Source organism: Toxorhynchites rutilus, chromosome 3 (genome assembly GCF_029784135.1).
Source record: "Toxorhynchites rutilus septentrionalis strain SRP chromosome 3, ASM2978413v1, whole genome shotgun sequence".
Taxonomy (NCBI): domain Eukaryota; kingdom Metazoa; phylum Arthropoda; class Insecta; order Diptera; family Culicidae; genus Toxorhynchites; species Toxorhynchites rutilus.
Window position 1 is genome coordinate 47,282,522 of NC_073746.1, and position 16,381 is coordinate 47,298,902.

Sequence of the window (16,381 nt, forward strand, 5' to 3'; positions counted from 1 at the left end):
GATGAACAATTGAATAACTGTAAAATGTCGAGCGTTATCTAAACGCCCTAACTCCAAGTTTTCATTGGCCCGATTTACGGTTTCCCCAACACAGACTTCCAAATCGATGTACCTGTGGAAATAACGAAAGCGAAATAACGCATACCTATATTTTTTATCTACGAGGGTGGTCCGATAAGTACATAGCCTCATCGCCCGATGGTGTCAGTATCGCAAGAGAGATTACTTATCGTGTAGTACATTCTCGTAAACGGCTACTGTCAAAATTTTAGCCAAGTCGGACTCGCAGTTTTGTTTTGACCGTGTGTGGAAGCGGGCGTGTCCGCGGATTTTAGAAAAATAGAAAAAAATGAAAATCCGCCGTCGCCACGGCCAAATTGGGCGAATTGCACTACGAACTGCTGCCCCATCCACCGTATTTCCCAGATTTGACCCCATGCGACTTTTTTTGTTTTCAAACATGAAAAAGTCACTCGCCGGGCAGAAATTCGAGTCGAATGAGGAGGCCATCGCCGCCACGGAGGCCTACTTTGCAGACCTCGGGAAAACGTATTTTTCAGATGGATTAAAGAAGTTGGAACATCGCTGGGTCAAGTGTATCGAGCTAAAAGGAGACTATGTTGAGAAATAAATTGCCACTTTTCCAAAATTTTTGTTTTTTTTTGTAAGCTAAGTACTTATTGGACTGGCCTCGTATATAAATAAAAATGAAAGGCAAAATGGTAAGCGGAAAACTCGAGGAAGGGATGGCCCGATTTGAGCCCTCTATATTTTGTTGTTTTCTTCTCTTCCCATAGATCAATGTTATGATGAGAAAAAAAATTGTTTTTGAAAAGCTTTGAGAGAAAGTTCGAAACAAATTAATTCCCATATGTTCTACAATGACATCGTTGTTAGTCCAATTGGATTTCGGATTTGCAGAATTAAGCTTCATGTGCCGTTGGTGTGAAGTGAAAATGGCAATAAATTCTCAGTACATGTGTTCCATGTAACGGAGAAACATCAAGATTCGTGAGCGAAAATTGTGTTTGAAAATGAATTTACATTATAATGCCGAGTTTTGGTAGAAGTAATAGGAAATCTATAGTAAAAGGAAATTGGTGAGAACCAATTAGAAAATCAATCAATGGAGAGTTCTGCGATTGAACCCACGAACGTTCTCTTGATGAGAAAACGTAAATGTTCGAAAGAATTCATATAAAAAATATTTCGGGCGAGACGAAGTTCGTCTAGTCAGCTAGTTATAATAATAAAATTGCATACACCTTGTTGAAGAATTTCTGCGAATCGGCGAAACAACGTTTGCTGAACCAGCTCAACAAATTTCTGAAGCTGAATCTTGTTCCGCACGGACCAAGTAAAAATGAATATATGTATATTGACACTTCCAGCTTATGGAGTGATATCCATAGCTTGATCTAGTCCAGGCGTTCTGCAAAAATTAGTGCAAGGTGATCTGAGCAACCGGTCCAGGTGAGCTCCCAAGCTGGGTATTAATTTCTCTACGGAGAAAACTGAAATGGTTGGGTTTTTCAGGAAGGACAAATTCTACCGATTCTTCAATCATCTTGTAAAACGACTGTGAATGCCAACAGAAAGTCAACTTTCTCCATACAATAATCGAAACATCGTGTGGTGGCATCTCATTAAACTGTAGAAAACCCCGATATTATCTGCTTTGAAATACGGTAGCTTCTGTTGCTCATATCTCTATGCTGAGAAGGATACAACATCGTTGCACGAGTCTCGGCGTATTGGCAGACGTACCCTCGTTAACTCTTCGGTTCTCAGAATTATTTGATAGATTTACTATCAGTAGCTAGATCATAAACCCATTGTTTGATAATTTAGAAAATCTACTGCAACTAATTCCTCATACTAGTTTCATGTCTTTATACTATGATACCACCAGGCACCAGGCATCTCCAGCCGAGTTTGCTTCTGCAATTCCTGTCATTTTATATATACCCACGTGAATAAAATCCATGTAATTGCGGATCATATGCACTACATGGTTATTCCCTCGATCTTTTCGGCGAAATCGTGGAGCTGGCTCTCACAGAATATTCTCTCACTGATAGTTCGTGGATCAGCTAGCTTCTACATTTTTAATTATAGGAAATCAGTACTCAGAGATCCTTGTACATGCTCCTTGCGCCATATATTATGCTCCAGGAAATCTTGTTCATGGATCATTATTTTATCATCCCGGACAGCCTTAGCTAGAGGCTGTTCAATCAATGAAGCTCGATAATCACTAGTCTTATTTTCTCATAAAAAAGACTGAGACAAATAAACTCCCGAGAGTTTTGGTAGAATTTTTTTTCAAAACTATTATACCCATTGCATTGTTTGAAACCGAGCAATGAGATGGCGGATTCGTTTGTTAAGGTGGTAAGGCGATTTGGAAGGCACAATTCATACAAAGGTACTATTGCTCGTCAGTGGAACTGAAGTATAGCGAAGACGACCTGGGTCGCTAGTTGAGTGAATGGTCCAAAATCAATTTTTGTTTGTTCAGTAAGATACACTCCAACTTCTATAATACCAGGTGAGGATCTTGTTGCTTTGTGTCATTGGAAACAAACAATGCTTCAATGTATATTCTAGTGTATTGGTATTGGTGACTACCATGCACTGCATGATTTTCATATGTGTTGCATGTGTGTGCATGCGCTGAGCGTAAACAAATGTTTTTTGTATTTTTCAAGTGTCAAGCTTGTATGAGACCAGTAACATTTTCCGTTGTTTTAGTTGTTTTGGTCAATAAATCTGGAAAATGCCGAAGGAAAAAGTACTGACGGAGAGACAAAAAAGACAAATCGATGTATTTCACCAAGAAAATGTTGGTATCAGAGAAATTGCTCGTCGGATTGGACGATCCCATCGAGTAGTGCTCAATTATTTAGTGAATCCTCAAGGATACGGTGAGAAGAAGAGAGCTCCACATAAATCGGAGCTCTCTGACCGTGATATGCGAGATATAGTTAGAACAGCTTCGAATACTTCAAAATCGCTTATGCAAATAAAGCAATCTTTAAATTGAAATGTTTCCCGAGAGACAATTCGTCAAGTTTCGGTAAAAAGTCCTCACATAAAGAGGGCTTAAAAGGTTAAAGCTCCTAATATTACACTGGTCCTCCCTTTTCGCCCAGTTAGTGAATGTTTACTGTATACCATAACGAAAAGTTCTTCAATGTAGAGATTATTTTTAGTGACGAAAAAAAAGTTCAATTTGGATGGTCCTGATGATTTTCACGGGTACTTGAGTGGTTTCTGGAAGGAGGAACAGTATTTTTCAACCAGGAATTTTTGAGGAGGCTGGTGCATGGTTTGGGCGGGATTCTGTGCAACCGGAAAGCTCAAGATAGCCTTCACATTATTCAAAGTGAACAGCAAGGATTACATACATGTTCTGGAATCCTCTCTCCTACCGTTTTTGCGTAGATGGGAAAATACCGAGAAATCCGCTCTCTTCAGAATTTGATATGCCAACGCGAATTTTCTAGGTTAATAACCGAAATGGCAAGGTTACCAATTATTGACATGAAAATTAGCGGATTGTTTTGAATTTTTCATTGGTAATACTTATGGATTTTGAAATAGTCTTATAAAAACTATACTAGAATGAAGCATTCAATGTATGAAAATATCTTGTTGAAATTCTAACTGTTTGTGTTACAACGAAATATATTCAGGTTGGTATTATAGAAGTTGGACAGAATTATGACGATGCCAAAAGGCGGATTGGACTCGCTTTAAGCAGCATATTTTATCCGTATACTGTTAGATCTGGAATTAACGCTGGCATCTGCAATTGTCGATAGCTGTTGAAGTATAAATCGGAACCAAGCTTGAAAAGAAGCTTTTTTCTGCCCTACACGACAGAACATACTTATTAAGTAAATTCCCAACGAGGCCAAAAATTAAGGATCACATCGATAACCAAAACATAGAATATAACTGAAAACTTGTGGATCATAAACTACAGCAAGTTGAACAATTCGCCGTCAGCGATTTGAACCGATTCAGCTGGTATTGTAACAATGCACTCTATATTCTGGCTGACAACGGCGGCGCGGAAAGGTGTATGGTACGGCTCCGCTTGGTAAACATTCCCATCTACCTTATTACCGTTACCACGGCTCGGGGTACTTGACACCGTACACAAGCTAAAATTGTGCGAATGTGGAACGACAACCAACGCCGCGTGTGCAGCTCCTAGTAGCACAACAGTCACAAACCGAGCGAAATAGAAAAATGAAAGAAATGATAAGCGTGCAGTGCATCGTTTCATGTTACTTGAACGCCAAACTGATCGAATAATTGATGCAACCGTTAACAATGTGTTCCACGTTCGGATTACACGTACCGAAAGATAAATTGAAACGATCAGCTCCGAATAGCCACACGCTGCCCCGCGCCGTTTAATACACGCTTTGTGGAGTCGACTAGAGTTTCACTATCACTTTCAGTGTCATATGGGTTATGAAAAATAACATAAACACACCTAGAGAAAGCCATTACTGGTGGTGCAACTGTTTGAGCAGGTGTATGAAACAGATGTACATTGTATCCCAGAATTGTTTTAAAGTCAATGTTGGCTTTCGTGGTCCTTTATTTAGAACGGAATACTTTGGGTAAACACAAAAAACCAATAACAGGTCAAGGTTATTTTAAGCGCTTGAATATAAACCGTGTAATTGTAGTTATCAGAGTTAGCGTTATCTGATAGAGCACAGGATTTCGCATTGCTTTGTTCGTAAATTCGCTTGTTTTTATACAAACGCTCTGTTTCGTTGAAGTTCACTTTTGGACACGTAATAATTTAGTACAATGTGGGCCTTGATTGATAACAATTATCATTGAGTTTACAAACACTTTGAGACGGATTTCGTTGATCCATCTGCAATATCGGAATATCCCTAAATCCGTCTCCGGGTGAATTTAGCTCGTCTTCGTTGACACTTGTTTTTCAACTTTGTTTTTTCTTCTACGAAGGTGTAACTTTCACCAACACAACCCTGTCACTCGTTATGCCATCAGCTGTGGCAGCGAAATGGAAAAAAAAACTGGGATTACAACTTCGAGTAATTTGAGGGTGTATTTTTGCTTACACTAGTTAATAGGTGGCAATTTAATTTGCATTCACGAGAACATTCAGAATCACATTCATTGTGTGGCATAAGATGGTATAAATCGAAAGAATAACGGCTTCTAATGACTAGCACAAACGGTTTCATGAATGAAACAGGGTTTCTGTGAATCCCCGTTCTCTTTCCGATGCACGTATCATGACACACCCGAAGACGATCGCTGTGTTGTGTCCTTCGTACGTCACCATCGTCACATTGAACTCGTAGCTGAATATCTTCAAAGTATGTATTGCTGTGAACCAAATTAAAAAATCACCCCGGATTCGTTCGCTCGAAGCAATAATTACCTAGAAAAGCAATTTTTCTATACACTGCGAGAAATTTCTACCCGAGAGACAGCGAACGCAAAAACTACAAACATACCCGAAAGCATCGAAAGTCGACTGAAGCAAAGATACAAAAAAAAGGTACATGAATCAATTCGCGAGTGAACCCGCGGCTGCACCAATACAAGCGTCCGCGCGGAACTACGTGAATCACCATTATTATTATGGTTGTTTTCCACCTTCCCAGCGCAATCGGCACTCACACAGCATATCAATGTTGAGTGTGCAAAATATTGCCACCATGGCACAGGAAGGGGCAAAAGTAGCACGACATACATACCGTGCACAACCACAGAGACACACCGTGCCACAATCATCGTGGGACATTTGGGAGTTTTACAATAGACAGCGAGAAAGGTCGGGGGCGGGTGGGATGAATCGCTGCTGTGACTAGTCGAGGCGTATACACACACACACACACACACACACACACACACACACACACGGTGTGCAGTTGACACAGGGTTACCAGGCATTCCGGAGCTGGATTTCGTCAACACAGAATAAAGTTTTCGTTGCACATTTTGGTGAATGGCAGAGTTTAGAAAGACATGCAGATTTAAGTGTTTCGCGACCCTGACGAATTTGAATTTGAGACCAAAATTCGTCTGTAGAAGTGAATCTAATCGTGAGCCGGATTGATCCCGCTCAGGCAGAATCGAGCGATTTTTTCTTTGCGAATATAACTCAAAATATATGTGATGAAGTTGCGAATATAAATATATGTAATGAAGTTTCCTTCTAAATGGCAACAAGTTTGCGAACAAAACGGCGCATATTTGACTTAAATTGGATAGTTTTAAGTATGTTGAATAACGCGTCAAATTTCGATCAGAAATATGACATTTCTTTTTCCCCAACACTATACAAAAAGCTGTTTCAGAAACCACCACGAAAGATCCGAAAGATTGACAGAAGCGTAAAATAAGTACTTCGACCGAGATAAAATCATTTCCCTAAAATCAGTTGAAATAAAAAACAGAACTGTCCATCCATTTCGAATTTAATTGAATTCAACATATTTGCTTTGTAAGTAAAGAATTTGAACAAATGCCTTGTAAGATCAATTCATGCATTGTAATAAATTATGTTCTTCGTTACAAGTAAATTTGATGACCATCCTTCTACGTTCGGTATGATGCATAGGACTGCCAAAATATATGTTGAATCAATCCACGTTATCGCAGCAAAAGGTTATCCGCATTTTGCTCAATCATCAAACGGTATGCACAGAAATTCGGCGAGCAATATATATGAAGGCATGTCTTCCAATGCAGTCTTGAATAACCAAGCCAAAGCGTTATGATCGTACCCGCTTTTGCAGTCCGTGTGAATGTGTATTTAATTCCGGAGTGCAAAAAAAACATGCGGGTACAGAAGTGCCTACGGCTTGCATGAGTCAACAACTTCAACTTATACTTTTTATACTATAGAAACTGTAAACCTGAAAGCTCATTCGCCTCTAGTATCTGAAATGACGATTTCCCCAGGCTATACTCAGTTTAGAAGTACGTGTTAGGGAAACATATTCTGGTCTGCACGCAGGCAAGCGAGTACAAAGTACTCGCAGCTCGCATATATTTGCAATGCCGATTTCCCCAGGCTCCATGGTAGGAAAACACATTTCGATGAGAACAAAAGTACCCCCAACTTGCATATATTTGCAATACCGATTTCCCCAGGGTCCATGATTTAGAAGTCTGTGTTAGAGAAGCCGTAGATCGGACCCAATCAAAACGTGGCAGTTAGGGCGTAATGATAACGCGTGGCATTTTACAGTTATTCAATTGTTTATCTCATGAAAAATAACGTTTTATAAACTGTGATGAAAGCGTAGAAATATTTCCTAAAATAAAACTTAAGCTTCGCTGCACTTCGTAGTTGCTCTCCGTGATTGTCCTGAAGCAGCGGTATTACACAAAGACAACATAGAGTGGCGCTTGGGAATAGCAAAACATTCTCATTGTGCAAGTTTCGATGAATCGCACTTTAAATAGTCAATAACGATGCCGACGCCGACGTCTTTATAGCCACCAAAAGAAGCGGAATGTTAGTATGATAATCGCGACCAGAGGAGTCGTCTCTATAGGTTGGTTCCCCTGTGATTATCGTGGAAAGAACAATTGTAAATGGGAATGAGAAAGAATAAAGATTCATTGCGGTGACTGATATAATTCTGAAAACGTGAACTCTCAACCATGCGAAGAAATATTTCGAAAATCTTATGCACTCGCGACAGTAGAGGTTATCATTGGGCAACCCGAGAAGGCAACCAACAGAATTCATCTGAAACCAACTGAATCGGTCATAAATTTTGTTATCCATCGCGCGTAGTGCTTCTTACGGTATTTTTTCCAACAACGGCGGCAGAGGTTATCTTTGGCCCACCTGAGAAGGTAACCAAGAATACTCCTCATAAAATTCAAATTTATAAATCCCATATTTTTCAACCCTAAAATTGCTCGATTTGACTATATAATATATAATTTATTCTTCGTTTTACATTTTCTTATACTTTTCAATCGCAGCGGTAAGGTTATCTCTGGGTATTCTGAGAAAATCGCCGAAAAACATCTTAAAATAAATTCAAATTTAAGTTATCTATCATCCGCATTGCATTTCTACATATTGTCCAAGTGCGACAGCAGAAGCCATTATCTCTACGAAGTTAGGCAAACCATTCGTCACCATATTTTTCGCACTCGTCGAAAATAAAAAAAAATATAGTACAGCGTAGTTCTACGTCAACAATGCGGTCGTATCTTGGACACAACCAAGATACAACCGCATTGTTCACGTAGAACTACGCTGTTATATTATAAAAGTCGTTTGTTTAAACCTTCGGATATTATTCTATAATGCTGTGAAGTTTTAGAAACAACTGCTTAATAGAACAATCTCTGAAATGTTTTTTTCATTGTAGAATCAGTTGAAGATAATTGACTGATGATTCATTCTTGCCTTCACAGAACAATACACTAGCTGATCGTATGTCGCAACTTATTTCATGTCAATGCATTGAAAATTTACCTCAAACGCTTTTCCGGTGGCCTTTTTCGCAATTGACATAGACTCGGTTACAGTCGATTATATCAATATATCTTTGGCACCGCGAGAAAACAACAACAATGACAACACTTGCAAGTATCAAATATCATGCTACATGTTATTTAGTATTGCCTCAGTGAAATTGCACCTCCAGGCGTCGTTCGTAAAACGTAAACCAAGCGCCAAACAAGCGTTCGCCATAGCATGCATACAGAGCCATACATTGGTGGCTTGAAACTACTAGGAATATAAACACTTCTCATCATTTTGCGCTATTCTCAAAAGAAACACTTCTGTTTATATTACTGGCCTCGAAAAAAGTTGCATTACTTTCTCATACTTGAGATAAGCGCAGTCACCCTTAGTGGAGGAAGTTTTGCTACTGGCAAGTGAAACCTAATCACATACAAAATTCCAGAACGACATTCACTTTGTTGGTGATTAAACAAGCGAAATAAACTCTTTTTTTAATATCAACAACCTCGAAAACAGTAGCATTGCTTCATTATGATCAAGACTAGTGCAAATGCAATCCTAGTTGTAGGCAGTTTTGCGACTGGCACGCGGACCCAAATAACTTGTAACATTCCAGTACGACATTCAAGATGTTTGGTACAATCTTAACGCCTCCTTCGCCATAACGTCAACTTAATACATTCATGTAATGTCAAAAACACCATCGAAGCCCTTATGATGACGGAAAACAAACAATGTTCACTACTTGGAAAAAGACTGAATTATGCCACACAGCTTGTACTCTACTATAACATCCATCGATGCGAATTCGTTGATGAGTTTGTCAAGAGCAACCGCCTTCACTACCAGCGGGGGGAGCTTGTTGCTGCCTGTGTAACGGTGTTTACATTTTCGACCGACGCGCTGAAGTCGCCTACTTCGCTGTTGTTCGATGCGAAGGCTCGGTTCAGTGCGAGCGCTTTTCACAGCACCAACATCGCGTGCATCATCTGATGACGCTTGCCTCGAAATATTATTGCCCCTGGGAATGCGTTCGTTTTTTGCAGGGCTCGAGCCAGCCTTCCTCTTCTTTTTGCTCATCACACACTGTGCGAAACGTCCAATTTATGACGCGGAAAAAACACACGATACGAATAACGAACTGGAAAAACCACACGACGATATCCAAGTTGAATTACCACTGGTGGGGTCCAATCTTAGATCGAAGCACAGCAAAAGCAAGGTGAACTGGATTGCTCAACAGTCCGATGCCGAATTAAAGTTCACTGTTTATACTCTAAGCAAGTATTCCCCTTCATTTTTCTTCTTTTCCTTTGTTCACGGTGACTTTATATCCTACGATTTCCCCTCCGTTGGTCGTCGATAAGTTGCTCGTTATTGACAGCTCTGATCGGGAAAGCACACAAATGGACTGAACAAATGCATGGGAAAATAGAAACGCTTAAAGTTTTCATGAAATTTAACCGTTTACAAATAAAGGGATTCTAATGTATAGCATATTAAACAAATCTTAGGGAATTTCCGATTCGTTTAGTATGTAAATCGCCAAAATCCGTTAACGGCAAAAATAGTTATTAACGTTAACTTTATTTCATAAAAACGTGACCTGTTTTCTGATTTGGCACCCTTAATGAAAGACGTAGTTCTACGTCAAAAAACATAGCACGAACCTATTATGCAGAGTGTTAATACCGGAACTCATCAAAAATCATCATCATTTTTAGAAAAAGATCGCCCAATCCTAAAGATCTTGATGGATCGGTTTTCTAAACGGCTCAGGGATCAATTCACTAATTAAATCAGCACAAAAGAATCGATTTTTGAAAAATCGAATGCCTTTTTTCCCAATTTATTTACTAGTTCTATCCAGCCTGATGTCACCATCTCATCTCGTCACAAATTTCACTGTCAGCCTAGTGAATATGGTGGTGTAAATATAACTTGTGAACACATGTTTTGTATTGACCAAACTTACAAAACTGCTTCTACTAAGTTTACGACCACTAATTTGACAATCTTGAAAGAAATCCAATGCTTATAAAATTTGTAAAGTGGTTTTTGGTGAGATTAAGATCAATGTTCATTGAAAAACAAATTTACATATTTCTTTCTACGATAAAAAAAATCGAAAATATCGAGAAGAAAAGTTCGATTTTGTGATTTTGTTTTAAGTAGAAATAATTAATCCGAAAAATCGGAAATATCGCTAATTCGACATTCTCGAAGGCTATCCAAATGTTAACATTATGTTTATAAAATTTGTCAGATGGTGAGATTAAAATCGATGTACACTGGATGTTCGCGGCCGACAATGCGAACGAAGATCAAGTATTCCATAAAGTAGTTTAATTTCCGAATGTCCAATCCTTCCCGAATTTTTAATCCTTCAAGCCACTCCCTTCCCATCGAAACGCAATGTGTGGTGTATGATATCAACACAAGCAGCATATCCCGAACATATACCGGGAAGAAGCAAATAAACCAATTGTAAAACTATCATTCCAAATCCGTTTTTTGAACGTTTAGCATCGTGAAAACATATTCAGTTGTGATTAATAGTACCCCAAGTGATTTTCTTTAACCATAGTGTAATTTCCTGAGCTATCAATTTCCCATCAATGGTCAGAGCCACCACTGGAAAAAAAAACTCTAAGATCGAAATAATCTAAGGAAAAAGATCGATCTTGAATTTTTTCGGGTACAATGAATCGATCCGAAAAAAAATCGATTGCCCAATCCTAACGCCCTAGTTAGACCTTCTCAGCTCCCTGGCTGTCATGAAACATTCTTCTCAATACAACCATGTCTTTTTCAGCAGTGTGGAGTGATTTGTGCTACATAGCTGTTTCCAGGCACCAACAGAAGCTCAGCTTTCATAGTATGATTTTCAAGCATGAATTTATCGATAGAAGAAAAGAAAAGGAATTGGTTGAAGCTGAACGGTAGATACTGATGCCAAATGCCAGTAAAGCATCGCGAGTATAGAAGTCGTCTATTTTGGCGCTGTTTAGTCCTACAGGCAAAAGTAAACAACATATACTGAAAAACCTACAGAGAGTCAAACTAGTCAAATATAACTTTTTTATATCATTTACTTTATAATTACTGCAGTAACCGAATTCTAACTGACGGAATTTCATTTTTCCCGATTTGTGACGAAATTCCCTGATATTCGCTGACTTTTCCTGACATTGATTGAATTCCCTGATTTTCAAGGATTTTAAGGGTAGTCAACACTCTGATCAACAAATAAATTACAGCTTTGCAGCTGCTAAGTAGACAACTGAAAGTGTTTTTTCTCGCCCCGGATCGCGGTAACAACCGTCAAAAGCACGCCGTCTTTTTGGTGTTGTGGACACGTCATATCGATACACCTTGGTTTCTGAAAACGTGTTCACCTTAGACATATACTACATTGTAATCAGTAGCGACACGCAGAAAACATAACACTCTAAATTCTTAGAGGAATAAAGTTTATTTTGATAACAAATCCGTTCGTATTCGTTTCTTCCGGCGTTAATCCACCACATTGGTGACCGCGACGTGAGTTCCGTTCGTATGCTCAATCGATTCGAGCAAGTTTCTCGATAAAATATCGAATCTTTCAAACCGCTTCCTCGTCCTAACCTCAAACTACAATGTCAACACCACCAAGCAATGGTGGAACTTCTGGAACAATCGAACCTGTCGGAGCAGCAGCCGTTGTTTCCGTGAAGCTTCCGGAGTTCTGGAAAGCAGAACCGGAAATGTGGTTCGCGCAAGCGGAGGCACAGTTTATTTTGGCAAACGTAACGAGGGACGATACTAAATTCTGGCAGACAAATTGACCGAGTTTCCTCGGCTCGCGTCAGTGTCTTCGGTTCCCACTCCTATCTCGAATGCAGTATCTGATCAAATGGAGGGCTTGAGGGAGCAAATGGACGCTTGAAGCAAAATTCTGCTAATCATCGTAGAACCCGTTCAACATCTCGCTCCAGTAACAACAGTACGACAACCGAACTGTGTTGGTACCACCGGAAGTATGGACAGCAATTAATATGGCATAGACAAATGAAAAATCACCCAAAATCTTGAAAACTCTGAATTGGAAGAATTATTGGATGAAGAGCTATAAATTTTCTGAGTAAACATTAGTATTAACAATCAGTAAACTCAATGTACTGATAACCAAAATGAATCAATTCAAAAAGCTTCCGTACCGACGTCTTATGGATGTTTTCGAAACACGTTTAGGTATTTCATAGAACGAAACGCTTCTTCCAGGTAGAACTTTGTTTGAGGCCAGATTCGACAGACGATGACATTGTTATGCTTTGAAAAAATCACTGTTGTTGCATTCCTAAAATTCTCACAAGTTTATTAGTGTTTCGCAAATCTTCCGATAAAAACCTTTATGTTGTTGATCTAATTGAGACGTCTCGTCGGACTAACAGAGGCAGCTCATTCCACCAAATTATTTGGCTTAAAATAGTATGTATCATTTTAGACCTAAGAAAAAGGATATAAAAACAATCTTGAATTTTGACGATGCAAAATTCACGGTCAAAATTAGTTCATCATGAAACCAACGCAACTGTTGTTGATATATGACGAACGAATAGTTTTCTGGTATGCTTAACAAGCAAATGTTTCATTTTCATGAGAAAAGAACCAAAGCTAAAAAGATTTTCTAGATAGCAAAATCTAGTGATTATTCGCGGAATAGGGTGGCAAGGTCACCGCTAATAACGAAATCCGCAGATAATGCAATAAAGAACTAAAAACGAAGTTCAAACATGATATGAATTGTGAAAGTTCACTCGCGGAAAATCGGGGTTCTACTGTATTTTGAATTCCGAACAATAAACAAATCGCTGCACAAATTGATATCTACCTATGCAAAATAACATTTGTGATATTTCAAAGGCGTTAAAGGATGAAATCAAAAAGGACATCGTCATAAAACACACGTTCGACAGCCTCTTGATCTTGCGAATCTTCATAATGTAGACAACTTTGTTACTCTGTGAAGCTTTGTATTCAGTTAACAGACAAAAGATGATTTTTTTGGTTAAGAGTTAATCCGAGAATGATGAAAAAAGAAAGGAGAGTCTTGTATTAATCTTACCTAATATATTATCAGATTCTTTGAAAATGAATAAACAATTCAGTAGCGATAAATTAATCGTGATACATTAAATCAAACATTCGTGCATTCAAAGTTTTTTGACACTTTCGTGTACAACTGAACGTTCCAATGTATGTTTTACTGAATTATGAATGCCGCACCTTTAGAAAACACCACCGAAAACCGAATTTTCTATTCTTCCTGTTCGTTACTCACATTCGCCTTTGGGCCACACTTTCAAAACATCCAATTGTATTCAATTATGTTTGTATACAATGCATCGGTTCAAATAACACTAAAATCATGGATCGCTGTCATCTAACATTGTCTGCACTCGCTATTAAAAATAGCAATAATGAACCAAGAAGTATTATTCTCAAGACATTATACACAATGCCGAAACTATGGGCACTACACTTTCATCAAGAACCGAGATTTCGGCAACATTGTCTCGAAGAAAACATCAATTTTCCCGACTATTTGAATGTGTTGAGGCGACTGACGGAATGCTGAACGCACACAATCTCATGAGGAGTAAAAAAGAAACTGAATACAACAAAAATGAATACAGAAAACATTAATATTTTGAGACTTTCAAATCATATACAATTTATGAAAGATCGCATGATTAATCTGGGTTTTATACAGCCTCTCTATTGACAAATGGTAGGTCGATTCTATGTGAGATTGAAACAAAATACATTTCCATGCCAAACATTACCAACAATTGAATAATAATTTGAAATTGTATCCTGAAAATCTTCGATAATCCACACAAAAAGCTGCACCCGTCGTGTTTGTACAGAAAAACCATCGTTTTTCTTTATTCCATTCCTTCATGAACCACTTTTCAGCTGCGCTTGTGTTGGTGTCATCATGAACTGATTGAAATTCGACAAGTAAACTTCTGCTAGCACTGCTGACTGGCTGGTAAAGGTTTCGCTGCTGCTGCTACTGCTTATGTGATGGAACAAGTAGAGAAGAAAAAAGAAATCTCTTCGAGAAATAGCCCATAGCATTTAAACCGAAAATTTTCGCACTTTCTGACCACTTCTCACTGCCAAATTCACCTTTCCACGGTTACCGACGCGCTTATGCACACTTCAAGCACTGTTTGCTGTACCTGTTACGCAAAATAGCAGACGAAATCAAAGATTTCCAGCGGAGAAAATCGAACCAACTTCGAATCGAATCCCTAGGAAAAAATACGGACACGAATGACGGCGACAATCCGACGGTTCTGTGCATTGGTGTGAATGAGACGGACCGATATACGTAGCGGAAGCAAAATTAAACGCCCAAAACCATATAAGATGGCGATTGTCGTTCGCAGACAGCTGTCATTGGTGGGTATCGATTTCGATTGTCAACAGAGTCAGCTGCTCGCGCGGTGTATTCCGCGTTGACGGCATTGTGCTTCGTTTACTCTAAGATAAGATCAGACAATAGGGGGTCTTTTACGGACCAAATTTCTGTCAGATACGGACCAAATTTCTGTCAGTCGTTCTGATTTCTGATTGGTCGATTTCGATAAATTTTGTAAACAAAGTCGATTTTTCCAGTGTTGCCAATAAAAATAAATTACGTTGGGTTTGTATTGAATTTAGAAAAAAATGAATTTAATTGATATTACGATACTTAGTTTAGAGGAAATGTGAAGGAATTGTATACACGTTTTACCTAATTATTTTGTTACTATATTTTGATTGAATTGAAAAATTTATATATATATATACATCCATTTCATGTCAAACCGATATAGTGCTCCTCAGATTTCCATGAAAAGTGGTAGTTTCTTTCTTTATTGCAAAATATTAGACCCGTATTTTTTATTTTTTCGTTAGGGTGACCTTTTCTTATTTTAGGGTGGTCCGAAAAATAATTTTTTTCAACTTTTTCCTAAAAGTGCCTTTTTTAAAAATTCATAACTTTTGAATCACTGAACCGATTTAGATGATTGATATATCAAATTGAAGCCAATTAATCTTTTTTGGAAAAATATTAGGCTTGCCAAGAAATCGAATTTTGTTTTCGTAACTATTGATTGTAGTTGTTTTTTGTTATTTTTATGTTTTTTGTTTTTATGTTTTTATATTTTATGTTTTTTCTTGAAAGCTGAGGATTTATTACATAACATATCTCGATATCAGATAGGCTTTTTTGAGTTTTTGAGTGACTTTTCAAAGTTAACCGGTCGTCCGTAAAATCATTTTTCCACTCTTATCCAAAAATAATTTTTTGCAAAAATTTATTACATTTGAACTACTGAACTGATTGAGATGATCGACATATTAAATTGAAACCAATAAGCCAATCTTTTTTGAAAAAATATCACACTTACCGGAAAGATAGGATTCTAGTCGCATAGGTCTAGTCTAGTCACATAAGAATATTGAACGAAGACTTAAAACATGTTAAATTTACAAAATAATGACTCTAAAACGAAAAAAACACCTCTCTAGAACCCTCTTTCCAAGTTCAATACTTTTTTCAATATTTTTTCTATTAAAAATCTACCTCATTGGCTTCAATTAGATTTATTGATCATCTGAATCGGTTCAGAGGTTCAAAAGTTATGATTTTTTGAAAAAGTCATTTTTGGGAAAAAGTGGAAAAAATGAGTTTTCGGACAACACTAAAATGGAAATGGACATAAGTTTAGTTTAATAATAATCTATTTGGTTTCTGATACTAATATATTTTATTTCTACCATGCCATGCTCCTGCTATCAAATTTTCGTTTCCTTGTTTTTTTGTTTTCTCCGCTT

General features: G+C 38.1%; 1 protein-coding gene across 9 annotated transcripts in view; it reads right to left on the reverse strand.

Moving 5' to 3' along the window:
• The window catches only part of LOC129774766 (uncharacterized protein DDB_G0283357), a 77,164-nt gene extending 62,284 nt beyond the window's left edge, over window positions 1–14,880 (reverse strand). For 6 of the 9 annotated variants that reach the window (XM_055778713.1, XM_055778716.1, XM_055778714.1 and 3 more), the window contains exon 1: window positions 14,737–14,880. The gene's annotated coding sequence lies outside the window, so the exon portion shown is untranslated. Of the gene's footprint in view, window positions 1–5,443; window positions 5,541–13,613; window positions 13,751–14,683 lie in introns of those variants that run through there. The other 3 variants (XM_055778710.1, XM_055778711.1, XM_055778709.1) reach the window with 3 other exon arrangements.
• Window positions 14,881–16,381: the final 1,501 nt, after the last annotated feature.